The sequence below is a fragment of the Zonotrichia leucophrys genome, chromosome 6, assembly GCF_028769735.1.
Source record: "Zonotrichia leucophrys gambelii isolate GWCS_2022_RI chromosome 6, RI_Zleu_2.0, whole genome shotgun sequence".
Taxonomy (NCBI): Eukaryota; Metazoa; Chordata; class Aves; order Passeriformes; family Passerellidae; genus Zonotrichia; species Zonotrichia leucophrys.
Window position 1 is genome coordinate 3,763,405 of NC_088176.1, and position 21,044 is coordinate 3,784,448.

A 21,044-nucleotide genomic window follows, 5' to 3' on the forward strand; every position below is an offset into this window, starting at 1 on the left:
GTACATTTACAAATATTACAGGTAACTTCTCCCTATCCCCTTCCATGGGGACTTATTATTCATTTCATGTGTTTCTAAACTGAGAATTAATGCTGAAAACTTGATGGATCCTGCACATTTCACACGGGGATATGATTGCTGACATGTGAGATATTTTGCAACAGAAGACTGTTCCTAGGTTCTTTGCCAACTGGTAATGTGCTGTTTAAAAAAGGATTCAATCTGGGCTTTGAAAAGCCTAAAATAAGTAATTTAATGAAGTATTCTAGACAACCAGAACAGATTAGTTCTAGTTCAGAAATGCTCAGAGACCAAAAATGGTTGGAGAGCTGAGAATGGACTACTTTGGTTAAAGTACAAATAAAAGTATCATGGGACTGTGAAACAGGGACTCAGAATAACTTGCTACCATTTGTAGATGTAAAAAATTTAATCAACAACTTATTTACACCAAAAAGTTCACTCAGCTGTGCTTTGATTTGGAATCAACACTATGTGGTCAGGATAACTCTACACAGATGTTTCCTAACCTGGCCTGCCACAGTCAAATATTTCCATTTAGTTGTCAACTACAGCCATGATCTAATGATATTATTTTACCAGCCCTAGAAGTTAATTAATACATCTGTCCTTTTCATTAGCTTGAGCACTGAACAGCTCACACACTGATTTGTGCCTGTGGTCCTTCTGAAAGTCTTCAGTGAGGCAGATTTTATGTCTCCATCTCCTTCATAAGCTCCAAAATAGGCTCTCCTGATTTTAACACATTGTAGTGTGTTGGGTTGTGGCATGACTAAGAATCAGACAGCAGCAAATACTGGTCAAGAAGTCGTTTTGGAGGTAAAGATATCGCTCTCTAGCTCAGGCTGTAAAAATAAAATTGATTTGGTGACTCAGAGTTAAACAAACCAGCATTCCTCAAATGATGTGGCAGTGCTGGGTGTCAAAGCTCCTTTTCTTCAGCCACAGCCACCCAGTGGCTTCACAGCAAATCTCTACACAGGACAAGGCACACCCAATAATAAGTTCTTCCAGTTCCTTTTACCTTTCTGCTGACAATTCCAGCTGTGAAAAAAAATCAATTTTATTGTTATTAGTCACTGTAGCACTGAGGTGACCCACAAGCCCAAAAGAGCAATCTGCCAAGAAGCTGGAATTAACATCAAGACAACATGTTTTCATTTTTGGTGTCTTGTGCCAGAGCACAGCAGTGGCTCCTTGCAAAGACCTAAGAAACTCTGTGTCTCACGCTGTGCTTTTGCTCTTATCTCTGCTGAACAAAACTAATCAGACAAAGATGCAGCTTTCCTGAGTGCAGAGGCACTGAGGAAAGGGTTGTTTCCAAATGTTCTCGCTGCTACTGCACAGGAATGTGAAATGTGTTTTCTGTGAGACCTTGAGTGTTTGGGCCAAGCACCTTGGCTGTCTGGAAGAGGGACAATAAAAACAAAGGGAAACAGGCACTGCTTGACGTGGAAAAGGATGTGTTGTTATCTGCTGAGTCCAAGCCACAGACCTTGAGCTTCAGCTTGGAAAACTGAGGAAAAACTGTGAAGTTGTTGCAGTTCTGAATGTGTCTCTCTGCCAAGAAATTAATCTGTTTTCCAACTAGGCCAAACGTTCTTTTGTTAAAGACAAGGCACAAGAGTGTCACAAAAAGTCATTTCTGCTTGAGCCCCCTCACACAGCTGAGGGGGCATTCAATAGGACCAGAGGACACGGCCTAAATCTGCATGAGGGGAAGTTTAGGTTGAATTTTAGGAGAAATTCCTTCTGAAAGGGCTGTCAAGCATGGAACAGGGCAGTGAAGTCACCACCTCTAGAGGGATTTAAAGGATCTCTGGATGTGGGGACATGGGTTAGTGGTGGCCTTAGCAGTGCTGGGGGACAGTTTGAGATCTCAGAGGTCTTTTCCAACCTTAATTTCACGAGCAGTGTGTTTCCAACAGGAATTCTTGTCTTGCAGTACCATCTCGTGGCCAAGCCCAGCACTGCCATGAACACGGGTTTTTCCTGCTCTGGAAAAAGAAGAGGCAGATGCAAAAGGAAAAGAAAAAAAAATTCTACTTCTTTTCAGATGCTCACAGGAATACAATTTCCAGTGCAGCTCTGGAGCTGGTGAGCATGTGGGGAAGTGCTGGCTTGGCACAGCCTCAGCATTGTAGAATCACAGAATCATTTAGGATGGGAAATACCTCTGAGATCATTGAGACAGAGACCCTAGCACTGCCAAGGCCACCACTGCCCATGTCCCCAAGTGCCACATCCACACAGCTTTTAAATCCCTCCAGGGATGGGGACTCCACTCTTTCCATGTAGAATTTTCCCCTAAAATCCAATTTAACCTCCCCTGCTGCAGGCTGAGGCCTTTCCTTGTTGTGTCCCTTGTTGGGAGAAGAGGCTGACCTCACCTTATCCAGGGGAAGATGTCACCAGGAGCTGCTCCCCTCTGCTGGATTCCTCCCTGTCCTGCTGAGGACAGATGCTCTTGAGCCTCAGCTCCTGTGAAAATACCCTGCACTGCCTCAATCAATAGAGAGACCCTCAAAATGATTGCCAGCATGGCAGGGGCCTAATGGGCCACCAGGCTGCAAGCTGCCATTAAAATTGGAGGCCTGCTGTGTCTGTATTAAGGCACAATTAGCAGAAAATAAGGTCTGAAAGAGACATAAATGGTAATCACTGCATCACAGCTCAGAGGAAAGTCACTTTCCCTCACCCTCATCATCTCTGAACTTGCCTGTGCTGGGTGAAAAACTTCGCCTTCCAGCAGGAGTTGATGTGATGGTGCCTCAGCTGGGCTGGCAGGGGTGGAAGATCTACTGAAAAAATGCTAAAATACAACTCAAGTGGTTGGAAATTGCAGTTTAGTATCTGAGGAGCAGTTGCTGTGTGACACTGAACAGCAGGGCAGCTGCACAGGACACCTTTCTTGAGGGAAATGGGGCAGGTTTCCAGTTCTTTCCTCAGTCTGGGAATGTCCCACACACTTGGAAAATTATTTCTTCCTCTATTAATGAGGAGGAATGAGGAAAAGGAAAGGCTCTGCTGCTACTCAGAACACTGCAGTAGATGGACAGCCTCAGAGCAACTCCCAAAACTTCATTTAATTTAAGCTACAGAGGCCTAAGCCATAGATGACTTGCAAATAACTTGGGGTTTAGCTGTTAAAGAAGCTAAAATCAGCACATCCTGATTATTGAACGCACTGGGCGTCTCTGAACCAAAATTTGGGTGCACTGTCTGGGTGGTTAATTGGGTCAACACACATTATTTCCTCCTCTAGATTGTTGAAATTAAAGATAGAAAGCAAAGAAAACTTCTGTCCATCAATACAAGCTGGGCACTCCTACAAGGAGGCAAAGGCTGTGGTAAAACAGCTACAGAAAGGAATGGAGAAATGGGCAAAAAAATAAGAAAGAAATCCTGCAGCTGTGTCTAGTGAGATCCTGGAATGCTAAGAACAAATTGATGACACAAAATTGCACGGAAAAAAGTAAAGCCAAGCAAGGCAGCCAAAAAAAACCCCAAAAACTTAGAAGAAATAAGACACAGAAATGAGCAGAACAGGATGTGTGACTGTAAGATGAAAAGCTGATTTATTTTTTTTTTTTACCATCTGAAAAGGCTTAGGAAAGGAAAATAATGATATCACCTGGGAAAGTGTGTTGGCTTGACTGGAAAGGATCAGTTGAGCCCACTGCAGACTTTGCTTTTGTTGTTCATTGCACTGAGAGGTTTAAATTCAGCATCAGGGATGGGATCCATAGAAATGTGGGTTCCTCACTTCATCTGCCTGGCTTGCACCAGACTCAAATGCTCCATTTAAGCTTGGGAAGGAGCAAACACTGAAAGGGAACAGAACAATTATTGAGGGGAAGGTCTGAAAAAAGAGCAAGAGGTGCTTGGCTGGATTGAGTCTGAAGGAGAGGCTAAAAGCTGCATTTCTGGCTAAAAAAGAGGAAAGGATTGGCATTAGAGATGTCTCAGCTATCACCTGTCCCTGAGTGCAGCCTTTAGTGAGAGGAGCCATAAAAGAGCAGGATGTATAACAGGTGGCAAAAATACAACATGCCTTTTATTTTGGGCTCTGTCTGGGGGAAAACTCACTGGTTTCAGGTGCTGGGGTGTGCTGCTGCTGGCAGAGGCAGGTGGGGTGCAGCACTTTGCCACCCCAGCCCTCGCCTGCAGCTCTGAGGGGTCACCAGGCAATTTTTTATTTTCCAGTGATGTAAAAGCAGCAAGAAATAGGCATGACTGGGCCAGCAGCACACCACGAGAGGGCAGGGTGTAGCTGGAAATTCAGCTGCAGCTGGAAATCCAGTGCTACACCAGAGGCAGCTCCTTGTCCTGCATCACAGGACACCTGGAAGGTGGGAAAAGGAGGGACATGGCTGCTAGTGAGTGTCTGGTGGGCAAAAACCTCAGAGATTTCACCAGAATTGCAGCAAGTGGGGGAGACAAATTGGTTCTCATGCTATGGAACATGAACACACACATAACATAGCACAATATAACTCATAATTTATGCAAAACATAGCTGAGTTAGAAGGGCTGAAATACACTCAGCAGTGCAATTTACACACAGTATAGAATAATGGAATTGTTTGTGTTGAAAAAAACCTTTAAGGCCATCAAATCCCCCCTCATGGCATTGATGCTCCTCACACAGAGCCAGTGGCATCACAATCCTGTGATGGTGTTCACAGGGGTCCGAGGATGAGGGAAGAGATGAGGATCTGACTCCATGTTTCAGAAGGCTGATTTATTATTTTATGATATATATTACATTAAAACTATACTAACAGAATAGAAGAAAGGATTTCATCAGAAGGTTAGCTAACAATAGAAGAAAAAAGAATGATAACAAGGGCTTGTGTCTCGGACTCTGTCCGAGCCAGCTGACTGTGATTGGCCATTAATTAGAAACAACCACATGAGACCAATCCCAGATGCACCTGTTGCATTCCACAGCAGCAGATAACCATTGTTTACATTTTGTTCCTGAGGCTTCTCAGCTTCTCAAGAAGAAAAATCTTAAAGAAAGGATTTTTCATAAAAGATATCTGTGACATAATTCCACTTCTCTCTCCTGCTTGAGCCAACCAGAACTGGGGGAACTTAAACTCACTCTGATCCACACTGCTGAATGCAAATCCCTTCTCAAACCTCAGTGCAATTTTGGAGGTGCCAAATAAAAATCCCAATTTCTTGCTGTGAGTGGCAAACATAAGCCCATCTTCTCTGAGTTTATCATTTCAGTGGGATATTCAGTTATCCTGTACCAGGATTTGTCAGGAAAAAGAGCCATGAACAATTGGTCCCCACTGAAAGTCCCTCCTGGGACAGTGGCACACTCAGCAGCCAGCTCAGTGTTCATGGAATCATTAACAGCATTTCCTGAGGCTCTGGTTCTTCACAGTGATATTACCAAACCAAGCACTGCTGGAGCATTTCTTGCTTCAATAGTACTATTAATCCATGAAAAAAAGATTCTTGGACTGAAAAAAAATTAAATAACACCTACCAAGCTGGCAAATGTGAGTCAGTCCTTGGCAGTGCTGTGTCATACAGCCCTGGGTGAATCCTGGAACATTTGTTCCCAGTCCAAAGCCAAATGAACAGGAAGCCTGGCCTATCCCAATGGTTAATATGTGCCTTCCTAAAACTGGATTTAAAAAGATTTCACTGCAGCAGGTGGTGCTGCAGAGCAGTCCTGTCATTCTAACCATGCCCGAGCTTTTGTGCTGCTGCATTTGAGAAGAGCTGAATTTATACATTTTCATTGGGCTGCTCTCAATAGTTTCCCTTTCTTCTGTACAGAAGTGAATATTTCCTAATGAACACCCCAGTAGGTACCTCTTGCTCTGGAATTACAGGCTGGGGGGCAAAGGCAGCACAGCAGGAGCTTTGAAACAGAACAATTCAGCAAGAAATCAAAGCCCTGAGCTTCTGAAGCCAGGAGGTTCAAAGCACTCGGAGGAGCAGCAGTGAATGGTTGTGAGCACGATAAAACCTCAGGAGGCAGGAGCTGTAGGTGGCCAGCTCTGCAGGAGCCTGGGTTTGCTCAGGTTAACAGCTGCCAGAGGCAGCAAATTGGGAATTTTAACACTTATAGTGAAGAACTGATGTGCTGGAGAGCTGAAGAACTCAGGGCAGAGAGGGGTGAAAGGCTCCAGGTGCAGCCCTGGTGAGGGTGAGCTGATTCATTGTAGAGAAACTGAGGCACGTTTCTCTACAACTGAGGCAGATTTGGTCCTTCAGCTGCAGAGAGAGCCAGCTAACCAGAGATGTTTGTTTCAAAAATCTGCTACTGCTCCAAGGACTCCTTTTTTTAAGATCCACATATTCTTCATTTTTTACATCTTTTGTATTTTCTTTACTTCCAGGATTGCTCCATCAAGGATTTTCCCACAGACAACAGACCCAGCTCATGGTTGTAGTCACAAAACCTGAAGGAAAGGATGATCTTGCAGTTATCCTCTGCTTCCTTGGGATTCAGAAATCCTTAAGGACCTTATCCTCATATCCTCCTCAAACCTCTGGGAAACCTTTAACAACAGCCCTGGGCTCACCCTGCCTTCCCCTCAAACCTCAGAAGGCAAACCAGCCATGCTAGCTTGGCTTTACACCTAAACTGGGAGTAAAATAGCACCAAAAGTTCCTTGTCTTGTGAGATAAACTGGAAAAAAAAAATAAAGAAGGTAACCTAGGTAATCCAAGTTACTCACACATGGCTCCAGGTGAGACTGAAGGACAGTGCAGAGAGTGTGGTCAGGTTTGCCACCAGGCATGGGGAGAAATTCCCCTGCTGCAAGGAACCAGCCCAGTGTTTGCTTTCTGGTTGCTTTAAAAGGACAAGGCAAAAGGGGATATGAGGAATGTAACTGATTAGAATGAGGAGCTTGAACAACATCCTGAGATTGTTTTGGTACATGGAGCTGTTCACAAAGCTTTGTGAGGGCAGCCAAAAACTGGTTGTCATTAAGTCCAAGAACCACTAAAATACTGATTTTTTTTTTTCTTATAAGAATATTTTATATACTTTGAAACATGCACATTGTTAAAAATGCACATTGTTATTTAGCTCCATCCAGGCCTGGGTTTCCTAACATATTTATCCTGCTATTCCCTGGAGCAACCAGTTTCCACACACATGCTGCAGATTTTCTGCTTTGCCATTGAACCCATTTCCCAGAATAAGCTGGGCTGGTTCCTGGCTGTTCTTGAAGCATTTCCACACCAGCCCAGGTTTAGTGAGCAGATACAACACAAAGGGCTCAGGTTTGCAGGCCAGGGAGATGCAAACACTTGCAGAATGCCAAAGTTTTATTGCTGAATCACAAAAAGTGGAAGGGACCTCAAAAAACACCAGGTTCCAATCCCCCACCACAATCAGGGACCCTGCTAATGTAACACATGCATTTTAAAACCCATCAGGAAGAATACTGAAGTATAAATATTTTTTCCCCCTGAACTACAATCCCTCAAAGTTACTCCATGTTAAGGATAAGGGAAATGCACACATTGACATGCAAAGCCCTGAGAATATTATTCAAGAAAAGCATCTCTAGGTGAGTCACAATAGGAAATGCATATGCCCAAAATGTGCATGCAGTGCTGTTCATTGCAGTTTAGAAATCATTTTACGTGTTTAAAGTCAATTTGAATATGACTGTAAGGGGCAGCAGCAGCGATTCCCAGCATCTACAATTTTGTTTTTGTGTTTTATTGAATGTATTTGGGAAAAGAATTGCCTTCCCTTGCTCCAGCATGGAAATGAAATGAAATGAAATGAAATGGAGACTCACCCTTGCACAGCAGAGCAGAAGCCTGGGTGTTGGACAGGAGATGGTGCCACCACATTCTCATCAGCAGGGACATCCATCCCTCCTGCAGACACCCAGGTGTGCACTGCAGGGAACGTGGGACAGCTGCAGAGGGTGGGACAGTGCCAAAGTCACCCGTGGAGAGTTCTCCAAAGCCCTGGTGTCACAGACATCTTTTTATTAAAAATCCTTTCTTTACGATTTTTCCTCTTGAGAAGCTGAGAAGCCTCAGGAACAAAATCTGGGTTTATCTCGGCTGTTTAATAACCAAATCTGTCGCCAGAGCAGTCTGGACGTCTCGATCTGTCCAGCAGATCACGAGAGGTGGACCCAGGGCGCCTTCTGGTTCCAGTCCGGGCTGTTCTGCTACGAATTCTCTTCGGCAGAAACTGAGAGGTGGAATTCTCAGTGACTGCTGGTTTTTTTTTTGCAGTCTCTGCTGGCTTTTTTTCTCTTCTTCTCTCTTTTTTCTTCAGGGCTTTGAAGGTGGTGGTGCCCCCCCCGAAAGGTTGTGGTGGTCAGAGCTCACCCAGTGGAAGCCAAATGTCCGGATTAATCTTCCCCCGAAGGGTTGTGGTGGTTCTGGTCCGTCCAGGGACGCCAAGTGTCCGGTTTATCTCACCCCGAAAGGTTTTGGTGGTGGAGCCCAGCCAGGGAACGCCAAGTGTCCGGATTATCTCGGCTGTTTGAGGGGCCTGGGAGGCCCGGAGGTGGCCCGGAGGTGGCCCGGAGGTGGCCTTGTGGCAGCCCGCGTATTGAAGGACGAGAAGAGGCTTCAGTTCTTCTTTCTGGTTTTATGTTTATTAATTGTTTATCTAAAAGATGTTCTTTCAGCTCAACAGAGATCCGCACAGCAGTCAGCCATGGGCACACTGTGCCTCCCTCCGGGGCAGGCACCTATCTTTATACCCTTTGCTACGTATACAATATTTATCATTTTTCCCCAATACCATCTATTGTTATAACTCGGTGTACTCTTAGTAATAACCAATAGAAAGGTGCCACCGTGGCCAAAGAAGATGGAGGAGAGGAGGAAGAAGGAGGAGGACAGGACACACCCCAATTCCTCCATCTTACTCCTCTAAACCCCCCTGTACATAAATCTTAAACCTTGTGTCTCACCCTCTAATTAGCTAATCCCTTCACCATTCACCCGGTGAAGCCCTCATCCTTGTCGTCTCCTGTGCAGGGTTAAAGTCCAGCTACCAGACACTTCTGGCAACATTCCAGGACTCCCGAGCCCCCCCCAGGGTCTCGGAGGCTCAGCATCTCAGGACTGAGATATTGAGATCCGACAACAAAATGTAAACAATGGTTATCTGCTGCTGTGGGATGCAACAGGTGCATCTGGGATTGGTCTCATGTGGTTGTTTCTAATTAATGGCCAATCACAGTCAGCTGGCTCAGACTCTCTGTCCGAGCCACAAACCTTTGTTATCATTCTTTCCTTTCTATTCTTAGCTTAGCAACCCTTCTGGTGAAATCCTTTCTTCTATTCTTTTAGTATAGTTTTAATGTAATATATATCATAAAATAATAAATCACGCCTTTTGAAACATGGAGTCAGATCCTCATCTCTTCCCTCAACATAAGACCCCTGTGAGCACCGTCACACCCTGGGCCTCCTCTGGGTGCTTCTTTTGGTGAAAAGACACTTCCTTTCTTCTCCACTAATCCTTCTTTAGCCAGCCCCAGCTGTTTTCTCCAGTGTTTGCTCCACCCAGGGCAGGTCACAGCTCAGCAGGTCCCAGGCAAACAGGAGTGCATCCAACACACCTGCTGGGACCCAGCTGGAGGAGCATTCCTCACACCAGGAGTTTGTTCTGACCAGCACATCCAAGCTCCAGGCGTGGGCTGCTGTCTTGGCTGTGTGAGCCACAGGGCTGGAGTGGCCTAGTTCTGGTAAAAGAGGCACTTTGGGGTGAAATGTTCAATCTTCTCATCCCTGGAAGAAAACGTCTCATCAAAGTTTTATACAGCCTTGGGATCTTGGTGTTTCATCAACAAGGCCTTTCCAGATGCATAAATAAGTAAAGACTGGAATATCATAAATTGATGGTCCAGAGGAAAACTGAAAAGTAGATTAAAAAAGAAAAAAAAATCAAGCATTTACTCAAAATTTATGAACATTTATATACACATTTGGGAGTTCATCCAACAGCAATACTGCTGCTCTTGCAGGAAATAAAAGTAACTGGGAATTTCCCACATCACTCCTCCTTTCTCCCTGGCGTATTTCACCTTTGAGCTGAGCTCCTGAATGTGTTTCTGGGATAAGTGGTGGAGAATGTGAGGGATAGGTCACCTCAGATGGGGTTTTAGGCACCCTCCTAAACTGAGCATCCATTTATATGGCAACCTTGCATTTCATGGGATGGGAGTTGATGACCCAAATGGTCCTTTCTAACTTCTTATTTAATAGAATTAGTGAAAGAAATGCTTGCTGTTCTGGGGCTCTTTTTAATTGCCAGGATGAAGCTCTTAAATAATAAAGAGAAGATTTTAATTGGCCATAATAATGTAAAAGAAGGTTTGATCTCTTTGTACTCATCAACCACCTCCCTAGTGAAAATAACATTTTTTCTTTACAAGAGCAATAGACAAAAATTACTGCTGGTAGTGAGGTTTTTTTCAGTCTATTCATACAGAAAATCCAGTTATACAAAGCCCCATCCCTGGAACTGGGTTGGATGGGGTTCTGAGCACCTGATATAGTGGGTGGTTTGCCTGCCCATGGCAGGGGGTTGGAACAACATGAGCTTTGCTGTCCCTCACAGCCCAAACCATTCTGTGATTCCATTAAAAAATGTAATTTTCCAAAATTACAAACTTTAAAGAAAATTACAAGCTTTTAAGAAAATAGAGATTTGGGCTGCTAAAGTACTCTAGAGTGCCTCAAACACTGCATTTATTCCTGTGCATTATTTTCCATCCTTCCCAAATATCCTTGAAATTATTCAGAATCCTCAGTTTCTCATGGCCCTGCAGCGCTGCTTGTTGGGCTAACACAGACTGGTAGAGGGGAATTATCAGCTGCAGGGTGGTTACCCCACCCCAGAAGACAAGAATAACCCAGGCTGCTGTTAATAGAGTCCTTGGGGTGGATTAGAGTGAGATGACACTGAACAATCAATGTTTGTAAATATACACGTGGAGAATTTATTATAGAAAAATTGGGTTGTGCAGGAAAACAGGTATGGAGCTCTTTTGGTTGTTGTTATCCATAGGTTTATGGCAATATAAAAGCATAAAAACATCACCTGAGAAAATGTAGAAGAAGGGAGGGATGGGAACAGAAAGATCTCACCACCTGTAAGCTTTGTGATGAGACTTGTTGAAATTTTGATGAGTGTTGGTCAAAGCCACAGCTGCAGTCTGGATCCATGGGGTGGTGGGAGAAATCCCAAAGATGCAGGGGGCAGAAAGCCCCAGGACCATTTCTATCACCCAGGTTTAATGGGAATGCCCAGGTACCTCCCCTGGGGCTGGGAGATTCAACTGGATGATGGAATGCTGTGGATCAGACACCTCAGGAGCCTTTGACACCTTCCAAGGGGATACAGCTGGTACCACAGCAGCGCAGCTGGGTCAGCTGTGGCCCATCAGAGAGGGCAACACCTTCAGGCCATCTGTGGGTTTACCACAGCTGAGGACCAAGACTCAGTTCCTGCCTGCCAGGGCTCTCCTCTTTCCTCTTCATCATCACCATCTCTACTCTGACATGGGCTGACATATAGTCTACAAAGTCTGACATCCTCTGTATCATTCTACAGAGGATGGGATTCAGCCAAAGCATCCACAGAACATTCATTCTGTACAGGTACTGATAAATGTCAGTTTTACTCAGCGCTCCTGCACAAGGTTCTTGGACCATGGTGTTCTACAAGGCAAAAGATCTCTAAAAACCATTTGGTCGCATAAGAAGTTCTATATTTTCAGATCATTACAGATTAAGTAAATGAAAAAAATATTGTATAAAACATGTGAGCTGCTGCTAATGCCATGTATTGAAAGAGGCAAAGTCCAAACCCACGAAATATGAGATTAATTAAAATAACACATTAGTGCTTTTTCTGAAACTTGCATTTCCCTGTTTCCTACTTCATTTTCACGCTTGCCTTCCCAGGCACATAGGCTAGAAATGAACCTCTTTTTAAAAGAAAGTTGAGACTTTTGCACATTAAATAAGTTCAGCTGAAGGAGCCCTAAAGAAAATATTCCTTCCCAGGTGAGCTGTAATAAAACCTGCCATGGGAGTGCTGGGTGATCTCCTGGTGCCTGGCTGGTCTCCAGCCCTCTGCCAGGTCAAGGCAAACACTGGAAGCCAAGGCAATGAAGAAACCAAATGGTTTTGTTTATTCATTACTTCTTTTTTATTTGTTTATTCATTACTGCCTCATTATTTATTTGTTTATTCATTACTGCCTTATTATTTACCCCATTACTGCTGCAGGTGATTCGGTTCCTCAGGTAGAGCTCCTCAAAGCCAAGCATTTGCATTCCTCTCTTTTCACAAGATCCTGCTCAGGCTTTGACCCTAAACCAACACATTTCTGTGCTTTTACCGTGACAAACACCATTTAAATAAAAAATGCCCTTTCTGTTCTAACACCTGAGACTCTCAGGAAATACCAAATCTGTGCTGAGCTAAAGGAGGAGGAAGTGCCAGCACAGGAAAATGGAGCAGGCCTTGAATCAATTAGCACCACATGGTTTTATTTAATGCATTTATTATGGTTTCTACTCAAAAGCCTGCCCTTGCCCAGTTACATAAAGCTGTCATTTTCTGGATGGCAGGACTGGAACTGTCTCTATAAAATCTGATATTATTTTGGTTCATTATTCCAAGAATTGTTACTCTTTACTTTTGCTAAGCTCGAGGAAGCATAAAGAGGCTGACACAGATTGGAAGAAAACAGGCATGAATTTTGTAAAGCAGTGATTGTATGGGTGAAGTGAAATGTACAGAGAGACATTGTCACAAGTCCAGGTGCCATCGTGTTCAGTTGGACACATCCATGGAGAAAATGGGACAGATACACAAATCAAGTTAATTTATTAATCCATTACTTACACAATCCGTTAAACCCCAAACTTTAATTTTTATCACTGCTCCTTCTCAGTCCCTCAAGGCAACCTCCTGGAGGGTGGTGGAGCTGGTGAGGGATATGCTGAGATTCTGAGAGGGAAATCCTGATTTCTCAACCTATCTACCAACTACAGTCTTAAACTCAGAGGAAAATTTTGTTGCATAGTAATTTTCCACAGATTTTTTAAAATAGTGATATACAAAGCCAGTGAACATCAGCCTTTGACAATTTTATCCAAATTTTGTAATTTTAAAATATGCTTTTGATCCTCTCTGAAAGTGGAATCATGTAAATCCTGAGTTATCTCCCTTGGCATTCAGGAGCTGATATCAATGTACAGCCACAGATTTGTGCCAGCTGAAGATCCAGCCTTGGGGATGTTCCAATGTCCTAAGAATATTATAGAGCTCATTGTGTTCCTGCCCTTCTCTTCTTATTTCCTCCAACTCTTCCTTATTTATCCCAACGTTTTGTTGCCACTTTTCCTCCCCTTTAACACCAATTCCCATAATCAGTTATATCATACTTATTTTAGAGTTTGTACTGTAGGTACAATCTCAGAATATACATTTCCATATATTTTCTATACAAAATATATATACTTCTCTAAACTTTGGCTTACATGAAGAATAAAAGGAATAAAGTCAGATCATTAGAAATTTTGAAGTTTTGAAAATTAAAGGAAGAGTATACACATTAAAAAAAAAAAAAAAAAGGAAGAAATCAGCATTTGAACACATCTTCCTGAAATCTCCTGTCTGCTTGCTCTGCTTCATGGTTGAACTGTCAAAACCCTCTACAAAATGATCTGTGGATCTACTTTCTTTGTAGAGCTGACATTTTACAGCTGGAAACAAGCACAGAAACAGGGGTTTGTGTTGCTGTTGAATATAGGACCAGTTTCACTGATTTCCAAGGTGTTAGCCGAGCAATATGTGACTTTTGGACATAATTTTTATTTAAGAAAGAAAAGAAAATTGAAGTTAAAATCTGAGCTGAAATCTCTATTTTAATGAAAAGCACTTTCAAGGCCTGACCGTGCTACAGACCAAGACTTCATAACTGAGAAATTGTTTATTTAAACCACCACAAAATCACAAATAACTGTAAATAAAGTACTTGAAGTTTCCAACTGTCCAGGACCAGAACTACAACCACAGCCTGATGAGTTTTGAGTCCATGGTTTCACTCCAAGTTAGTTAAACAGAACATGAGTTGGTTAAACAGAACAGTGGGGTTTTGAGGATATTTTCTTTGGGAATTCCTACAGTAGTTACTGTGGAATAGCACATAAAATAATCACAGCCTTCCAAGTGTTAATTGCTCTAAAAAGCAGGATAAAGATTATACTCCTGACATGCAGCCAACTTGGAAATTATCCTCTTATTAAAGCTCTGACCTGAGAAGAAAAAACCTGTGACTCAGGACTCATGAGAACATTAAAAAACACAGTAGGAGCTTTTCTACTTTTTGTTCCCTCTTTTCTTCAGGGATAACAATAACAGCAATAACAACAGCACCGGTTCTACCATTTTAAAACTGAATATGTTTCCTTGGTTGCATCATAATGACTTTGCTTGGATTGCCTGGGCTCAACATGGCACCTTATAATGAGCTTTTTTATTAGTGCTTAAGGTTAATTATCTTTTTTTTTTTTTTTCCAATTAGAAAATTGGACTAATTTTAGTTATTTTTGATGAAAACCCAGGTGAAATCAGTGGCACATATGTCACTGACTGCAGCACTGTAACAGCACAGGATGCTGTGTCACACCATGGGCTTGTTCTCCACAGAGAGCAGCATCTTCTGCTGGGCACCTCAGAGACTGCAGGGGTCAAACTGGGGAAGGCTTTGGTTCCTTTTTTTAGGGGAACCAACCAGGACCAGGATTCAAACCTGTACAGATTGAGGAATGCCACTGAAACCTCTCTGCTGGGCTGAACTTCTTTGTTTTTCTTTACTTCACTTAAAGAACATATCTGCATGTGCTTTTTGTTCCTGGGATAACCTCTGGAAAGCCTAGACTGACTGCAAGCAACAAACCATATTTTATTAATGTACCATGGGTTATTACCAAGCAATGGTAGCAAATTCAGAAAAATCTGTTCTTATTTAAATAAAATAAACGAGCCGGGTTTGAGATTTGCAAAAGCTTTTTAATAATATTTCTGTCTCAGAATGTGCATTTTTTCATGCTGATAGATATGAGGAATAACCTTATGGAAGTTGCTGGAGAAAAATGAACGTAGGGGGAGAACTAAGGAAAGTAATCTGAAGCAGAAACCACAGCCTCATGGTAAGGGAGAAAAGGAAGTGTCTGTTGTTTCTTGTAAGTGAAATTTATCTGTTATACTGACATTTTGAGGCTGTAGTTGGAGGTCCTTTGAGAGTAAATATTATTATACAAAGAAAAAGAAATGGTAGGGTCCTGACAACACAAGTTGTCAGCAATTTGATTCATTGCCTCAAGTAATTCTTGCATGTAAACAGAAGCCCCCCAAACCCACTCCCACACACTGCTGAAAATGTTCTGTGTTTTGTTTTGTCAGCTGGATGAAAAGCCATGCCACAGTTTGTTTAAAGAAAAAGCTTTTTATTTCACAAAACATACTCCTCAGGAAGCCACCAGAGACCAGCCTGTCGAGCAGAAAGTACAACAAACAGATCCAGGGTAATCCTTACCCTGAGAATACCAGGGTAAGCAAAATACATTTTCTAACATAAAAAATCTCTGCCTTCCTTGGACATATTGTGTGATGAAGCCACCATGGATTTACCTTCTAAAATATGAACAGGGATCTTCAAGAAAAGAAAGTTTAATTACTGTTTATCCTCTTGAGTGTGTTCTGGGGGTGTTATTGATTCTCTGTGTTTTTGTATCCACACCAAGAGTGGCTGAATTCAGGGATATTCCCACACAAGGAGAAGCATCGTGGTGTTCCTTGAAGATGCATGAGGAGGGACTTGTTCATCCCAGTCAGCAGCTGACTGAAGGCAAAACATGGGAATTATGGAATGGTTTGGGTTGGAAGGGACCTTTAAGCTCATTCAGTGCCACCCCAGCCACAGCAGGGACACCATCCACCGTCCCAGGGTGCTCCAAGCCCCAAGATCCATGACCCATGGCCAGGCTGCTCCAAGACCCATGAGAAGGGACCTGTTCATCACAGTCAGCAGCTGACTGAAGGCAAAACATGGGAATTATGGAATGGTTTAGGTTGGAAGGGACCTTAAATCCCATCCAGTGCCACCCCTGCCATGGCTGGGACACCTTCCACTGTCCCAGGCTGCTCCAAGCCCTGTCCAGCCTGGTCTTGGGCACTGCCAGGGATCCAGGGGCAGCCACAGCTGCTCTGGGCACCCTATTCCATTGAAAACCCTCTGCCATTATTGTACTGCTGACATTTTCCTGGTGCATTGTGATATCTTTGCCTTTAAATGCTCCCCACTCCACATATTTGTGTTCCCATCCTGGCTGGGATCTGCCAGAGTCTTTTCAGACTCATCCTTTGCTGCTCAGTGGGGAGAGTAAGGAAAAGTCAAAGCAGCCAGAAAGTTCCAGCTCCTCCAAGAGAACAGTAAATAGGACACCCCAACTTGAATTACCCTGCTGGATCCTGGGAACATTTTGAATACTTCTGGCTTGGTGTTGTCCCAAAAAGTCGAAATTGTTCAGACGCATTAATTAAAAAAATAGAGAACAATCCATTTCTTTTCTAACTGGAGCAGATCAAAAAAACACTCTCACATCTATTTTTCTTGTCCAAGTCCCAGACAACATCCCTCAACTTTGTGTTCTTGGTTTTGTGAGACTGAAATCAGACAAAGAGTGAAAAGCAGCCAAATATGGAATAAACATTTTTCAGGGAAGGCGACTTTGAGAGTCAATCCATGGTAACTTCCTGAATTACAATCTTCTTAAACTCAGAGGAAAATTTTGTTCCATAGTAATTTTCTACAGATTTTTTGACGTGATATATAAAGCCAGTGAACATTAGCCTTTGACAATTTTATCCAAATTCTGCAATTTTAAAATATGTTTTTGATCCACTCTGAATGTGGAATATAATTGAATAATCTCTTATTAATTTTTTTTTGTTAAAAATGGGTGTTGCCATTGCATTTTTTAGTTTTTTCTCTATTTTTGCAATTGGCTCAAAGCCTGTAAAGGCAACTCTGCTTGTGGGCTTCATGGGCTTTGTCCCAAGACAGAATTCTGCCAGCTTATCATTCTAGTAAAGAATTTATATTATAATATGAGGTACAGACAGGCAAAAATAGCTTGATTTTGATGTTTCTGAAGAAAAAAGTAATTCAGATGACAAATCATTCAGGCTAAAGAACAATGACCAGACTGAAAGGAAAAGTTTCGTCCCTGGGTAAAAGCCTAAGTTGGTGAGGATTTGCATTCAGCAGTTTCAAAGCATGCTCATTTTGGTTGGATTTTTTTTTCTTTTTTGCATAAAAGTCTGAATGTTCTGCAGAGAGATTGAAGTCAGCATCTCACTGAGCCTTTTTCAGCAGAGGTCTTTGCCACCATCTACTGAGGGGGGTTTTCACTGCCAGGGAAAGCAGGAGATTGCAGTTCAAACACATCTCTCTGCAAAGGCAGCTGCCATTCCTCCCCTCATTTCTGAACCTGAGATTGATCCATTTTCCCCTCATTTGTGGGAAAATCTCCTGACTTCTGTAATTAAAGCATATTAACCAGAGGATGGGAGAGAGAAGAAAACAGAAGCAGTCAGGGTAAAATAATTTGCCTAACCTTTATTCCTAAATTCAGATGGAGATCCTGAGACCTCAGAGCCCCTTCCAGCACCAAAAGGGGCTGCAAAAGAGCTGGAGAGGGATTTTGGACAGGGGCAGGAGTGACAGGACACAGGGAATGGATTCCCACTGCCAGAGGGCAGGGATGGATGGGATACTGGGAAGGAATTCTTCCCTGTGAGGGTGGGGAGGCCCTGGAACAGAGAAGCTGTGGCCGCCCCTGGATCCCTGGCAGTGCCCAAGGCCAGGTTGGACAGGGCTTGGAGCAGCCTGGGACAGTGGAAAGTGTCCCTGCCATGGCAGGTGTTGAAATTAAATGAGCTTTAAGGTCCCTTCCAACCCAAACCCCTCTGTGATTATGTAATTCTATATAATAATATAGATTATATAACTCTATATAATAATACAGATTATATAATCTATATAATTCCCACCTTCCCACCACAATTTCAGCAAGATGCCAGCATTTCTCCCAAACCATATCAAAGCATCTTTCAAGTCAACAATGTCAGCACACAGCAGAGCCCTCTCCTGCATCAGTGCCACCTCCACAAAGCTCCTGTGCTGGGACCAGCTGGGGGACAACCTGCTTGCTTTTATTCTGCACTTTTGTGACACTTGGGGACAAAAATGAACAAGCCAAAAGTCTGGGAATTCCTCTGAGTGCACGTGGGGAAATCATCAGATCTCAGATCAGCACCTCAATCCCTCAGCATGGGAGAGGCATTTCCTGGCATTTCCTGACATTCCCTGACATTCCCTGGCATTCCCTGGCATTTCTTGGCATCCCATGGCACAGCTGGCTGATAGTGATGACCAGAGCAGTACAAAGTTGACAATGGATATAAAGAACTGCTCCCTGCACATTTCAAAACCTGTGCCACATAGACAAAAATTGCTATTTTCTTTCACCCTGACTGATTCCAGAGTGTCACTGGAGCCTGCTGGGTCCCCAAGCTGGTGAGCTCATGATACTTTAATAATCAGCATTTATTTCCATGGGGCTTGGCTGACAGACAGACTGACAGGATTTACCTGCAGGGCAGAAATTGCTCTGAAACTGTAACAGCACCTGTGCAGAAGTGCTGGTTCTGTCTGCAGGGGCAGCACTGCTCTGTGCCAGGGCAGGATGAGAGGTGGGCTGAGAATCTGAGCTAGAAACAAACTCAGTATTCCTATTTTTTTGGGATTTTTTTTTTTTCCCCAGGAGGTGAGATCTTTTAGCTGGAGGGTTTTGCTGGGAGGTGTTCAGAACAACAAATGGGATAATTTAATTTATTTCTTATAGTTTTTGTATTTTGGTGCTTTAAATCAACTGGACCAGATTTCTGCCCTTCAGAGCCATGCCGTGCAGCTGCCATGAGGTGTCTCAGCAGTGACAGCCACTTTGGGGGTCATGCCAGCATCCTTTGGGGGTCCTCAAGCCACCACAGACATCTGCGGGACCAGGGGAACCCTTAGCCTGGCCACTGGGCCCCCATTTCAGACCTCACAAAAATGGGGCTCATGAACACCCATTGCAAGGTGTGAGGGACTATTGGAGCTCTGGCTGCTGAGAATTTCAGATTTTCTGTGCTGCCAGGCACTGATCCCCAGCAGAACATTGCATTGACCTGAGGCCGTGGAGAAGCTTCCAAAATTGAATGGTAGAACTGGGATTGTGGGTGTGGAGTTTGAATAGAAGTTGAATAGAAGTGCAATATCACATGGGGGAAAATTTAGAGTTTAAGGTTTTAGAATACAGTAATATATATAAAGCAAGATGGAGATTTTAGGGTGGAGGCTGGTCCTTCTTCTTCACCTTCTTTTTCACCTTCTCCATGGGTTTGGGTGTTTTTTTTGTAATTGGATAAAAATGTCCCCATTGTGGGCATGAGTGGTTGGTTCTTGGGTTAAAAGTAAAAATAATTTAGGTGTCATTTCTTAACTGGACAGTTTATCCTTAAAAGGCCTTGGAGAGAGAGAGATGGGGCTCCGTTTTTAGTTTGTTGAAGTGCTGTAGAACTCAGGGTTTGTGGGACTGTAATATAGATAAGAACTAATAAACATCTCAGTCCCAACAAGAAATTCCATCTTGTATATTTATCCTGACCCTGGCAAAAAAGAATTTAAGACTCCACAAGGCACACTGCTGTTTTCTCCATCCCCTCTGCCTTTGTGCCCAGAGAATTTCCTTTCCTGAGTTTCCTCCTTCTAATTGCCACCATTTTCAGCAGGAGGGTTTTATGGTTAATTTGATTTTTGCTTCAGCCTCGCTGTTTTCTTCTTATCCCCTGAACTCCCTAAGCTTCTCATCCTAGCAGGGCTGTTGGATGCTTTGTTTCTGCTGGTAAATCTAAATTATATTCCCTAACCCCATTTGTATGGAAGATTAGTAGCAAAGCGTGCTGAGGAGAGGGGGTAAGTCAATCAATGAATTAACCTCCTGGTTGAATGCCACAACATGTGACAGGACAAATGCATCATGGTTTAGAAATGCAAATTTCAACAAGGGGGATTAGTGCAGTTTATAATGACCCAGAATGTTTGCCTTTAAAAAATGATGCCCCAGATGGATTCAGCCTCTGGAGCTCCAGCAACGTGCCTGCCACATGAAAAATGTGCTCCCACTGAGGAGTGCACACTCCAGGCTCAGTACTGATTGAAATTTATCAGCATGTTTCACAGGCTTTATTTAGTGCAGACAACTGGCTGAAAACAATATTTAGTTGCTTCCCAGGGCTGAGCAGAGAGGTGTGTGGGCAAAATTGTGCATGGGGAAAAAACCAAATCCTTCCTTCCAAGTCATAGATCACTCCTGAGCCTGCAGGAGCAGCTCTGGCACAGGGGATGTGATTTGTGGCACTGGGAATGTGGAATTGGGAAATCAGCCGTGGGACAGCTGGAGTCTGGGAATCTCTGCAGTTCTGCACCTGGGGGAGAGGAGCTGCTGATCCTTGGGGCACCTGGAGGAGCCTCCAGGATCTTCTAAAAGCACCTTCTTGCTCATTACCTGTTGAAGTGAAGGAAGACGACCCACCTTTGTTGATCAGCATCGACTTCTGTTTATTGATCAAATCAGACACCTTTTATAACAGTGTTAATTCACTTCATGCATATTGCAAAATCTGAGCTCCCGATAGGCTGTAGAGAAAACTTCAACTCCTCCTTTTGTTTACAATACCTGAAGTTTGTTTATTGAAACCAAGATCAGTGTTCTCACTGTGATATGAAAAGTTCTCAAAACCTTTATATCTGTTCCCAGAACGGCCATCTGTTCCCAGAGCAGCCAAGGACAGAATATTTGCCTGTTATTAAGAAGATGGTCTGAGAATCTTGTTGTTTATATAAAAGGTGGCTGAGAACCTAATTATTTACA